The sequence below is a fragment of the Capra hircus genome, chromosome 15 (genome assembly GCF_001704415.2).
Source record: "Capra hircus breed San Clemente chromosome 15, ASM170441v1, whole genome shotgun sequence".
Taxonomy (NCBI): Eukaryota; Metazoa; Chordata; class Mammalia; order Artiodactyla; family Bovidae; genus Capra; species Capra hircus.
This window is the reverse complement of record NC_030822.1, coordinates 5,407,862-5,411,049: the sequence shown is the minus strand read 5'-3', so window position 1 is coordinate 5,411,049 and position 3,188 is coordinate 5,407,862. Positions and strand designations below refer to the sequence as shown.

The 3,188-nt window shown below is 49.4% G+C and overlaps 1 pseudogene; it reads left to right on the top strand.

Moving 5' to 3' along the window:
• Window positions 742-2,936, top strand: LOC102189143 (annotated as a pseudogene).

Here is a 3,188-nt window from a genome sequence, read left to right as displayed (position 1 = left end):
GAAGCCTACACAGGCTTCTAGAGCAGCCTCTCACCCACCAGGGGGCAGAAACTAGAAGGAAGAAAGCTACAATCCAGCAGACTGTAGTCTGCAAATGCAGGCTAGACACTGCCCTGGGACCGCTGGCCCCTGGCCCTTGGGTGATGAGAGAGGAGGGCACTGCTGGGACCCATAGGACGTCTCCTACTGAAGGCTGCTTCTCCAAAGTTGAGAAACACAATTAACCCAAAATGAGGTGGCAGGGGAATCTGTTTCAGATGAAGGATCAAGATAAAACTCCAGAAAAACCAAGTGATGTGGAGATAGGCAGTCTACCGGAGGAGTTCAGACTAACAGTGGTAAAGGTGATCCAAGAACTAGGGAGAAAAATGGATGCAGAGATCCATAAGTTAGAAGGATTTTTGAACAAAGAGAAAGTATAAACAACAACCAAAACAATTGAACAATATACAGTGACTGGAATGAAACACACTGGAAGGGATCAGTAGTAGAGTAAATGAAGCAGCAGATTAGCGAGCTGGAAGACTGAGTAGGGGAACTCACTGTTGTGGAGCAGAAAAAGAAAGAAAGGAGGACAGTTTAAGAAACCTCTGGACCAACAGTAGGCACCCTAAGATCCACATTATCGGGGTCTCAGAAGGAGAAGAGAGAGAGAGGGCCTGAGAAAATATTTGAAGAGAGAATAGCTGAAAACTTCCCTAACCTGGGAAAGGAAACAGTCACCCACAGGAAACACAGAGAGTTCCAAACAGGATAAACCCACAGAAGAATACACCACGACATACTGTAATCAAAATGACAACAATTAAAAGTAGAAGATATTAAAAGCAACAGGGGAAAAGCAACCGATAACATACAGGGGAACTCCCATAAGGTTGTCAGCTGGTTTTTCAGCAAAAACTGCAGAGGAGAAGGGAGTGATATGATATGTTTAAAATAAAAACTAAGCAGAATATCCGTCAGGCAAGAGCTGCTATAAGGGTTTAAGATGATGCCAGTAAAAAGTGGGTGCCAGCTGGCGGTTCTGCTGGGTTCATCAGAGTTCATATATATCATCATACAGGCAGCAACACATTCGGAGCGGTGGGCAGGAAGATTCAGGACCATCATCAGATCAGGATAAGTTGTATTGTTCCTAAAGGGTTGAAATACAATCAAGCTACTCAGACCTTCCACCCAGGGCGGGACGCTAGACAGGTGTAGGGTCTCAACTCTGGCAGCAAATAAGATGCCAGTGTCTTCACAAGTGCCCTGATGCATGCCTTAGAAGTGTTGAATTCATAGGAAATGGCAAAATTCCCGACTGCCTGCCCAAGTTCACAATGGCCCATCACAATTTGGAAATTCAAAGAAGGCAGCTACAAGCCCAGCAACCGTAAAAGGAGCGGGCGTGGGAAAGGCTGGAGAGAGAAGGGAGAGGGCGAGGCCAGGGAGGGAGCGACTGGGACAGGGGCCGCTGGAGAGGGGCGGGAACGCCAGGGTCACTGGAGCGGGAGAGGCTTCAGAGACTGGACCTGGTGAGGGGACGGCAACAGCGCAGGAGCAGCTAGAGCGGGCGCGAGAGCAGAGAATACCAAATGCCCCCGCCTCTGCCTCGGTGGAGAGTCCTCTGAACTCTGTGCTGGGGCCCTCCTCTGCTTCGGAGCCGGGCTTGCATGCAGCTGCTCAAGGCATTGTCGTGGGACCACCTGCACCCCAGCCACCCCTCCACTACCCCCCCAGGTCCTGCCCAGGCATCAGGGTCCTGCCCCCCTCCTCCCCCAGGGTCCCCTCCACCCACTCCACTTCCATCCTCAGGGCCTCCACCTCCTCCACCACCTCTTCCTAGTCAAGCACCCCCTCCTCCTCCACCCCTCTTCCTGTTCCTCCGCTCCCTGCATCTGGATCCCCACCCCACCACCACCCCCTGCCCTGGGACTCACGGCTGAAGACAGTCGCTCTTTAACTGGACTTGCAGCTGCAGTTGCTGGCCCGAAACTTAGCAGAGTGTCATGGATGGAGAAGGCCTCTTTCCAAGTGGAGGAAGTTTGGTAGGAATTCGGCCTCATCTAAAGGAGATATCGGTTGTGGAAATGGACCCCTTCCTGTAGAGGGTACTGATTTAGTGGAAGAAATGAGTGCCCTGCTGGCCAGGAGGAAAAGAATTGCTGAAAAGGGATCAACAATAGAAACAACAAAAAGGGACAAAAATGAAGATTCAGAGCCTGTAACTTCTAAGGCCTCTTCAACCGTACACCTGAACCGACAAGAAAACCTTGGGAAAGAACGAATACAAGGAATGGCAGCAAGTCACCTGTTGTTTCCAGACGTGATTCTCCGAAGAAAAATCAGATCTTTTTGACCACAGGCCCTGTGACTCATTACACAGACCAAACTCTGCACCCTGGTCACAGGGCGGTGCCGGCAGAGTCCAGACGGAGGGCCTGGACTAGGACAGATTGAAGCAGGACATTTTAGATGAAATAAGAAAAGAATTAAGCCAAAAGAAAAGCTCAGTGATGCAATCAAGCCAGAAGTGAGCAAGTCAAATGTTGCCTAGAGAAACAAACTAAGGAGGCATAGGACTTTAATCTGGAGAGAAAAAAAAAACAAACCTACAAAGAACACCAACAACAATGAAACCTTTACATTTTGTGAGCTGTAAGATGATGGAGACAAACAGTTGGAAAGGAGGGGAGAAAACCAACATACTTTGAAAGCCTTCAGATGTTGCTGCTCTGGCTGTTTCTCTCCCAATTTGCTGCTTTTTTCCCCCTGACCTTTATAGCGACATGGAAGACAATCATATAGGAGTTCCTCTATCAGTTATGTAGAAAATACGAAATCCATCAGGTAAGATCACTGTGCAGTGAAATATTTTCATGTCAAGAAAAAATCGCACATTTTCCATAATCCATTGCTAAAATAAAGAAGAGAGGGCTTCCCTGCCGGCTCAGTGGCTAAGAATCTGCCTGCCCTTGCGGGAGATATGGGTGCGATCCCTGGTCTGGGAAGATCCCAGCTGCCGTGGAGCAACTAAGCCCGTGTGCCACAACTATTGAAGCCCGAGTGCCCTACAGCCCTTGCTCTGCAACAAGAGAAACCCCTGCTGCGGGAAGCCCCAGCAACCAGAGTTAAACCCTGCTCGCTGCAGCTGGACAGAAGCTTGAGCAGCAACAGAGACCCAGCACAGCCAAAAACAACACATA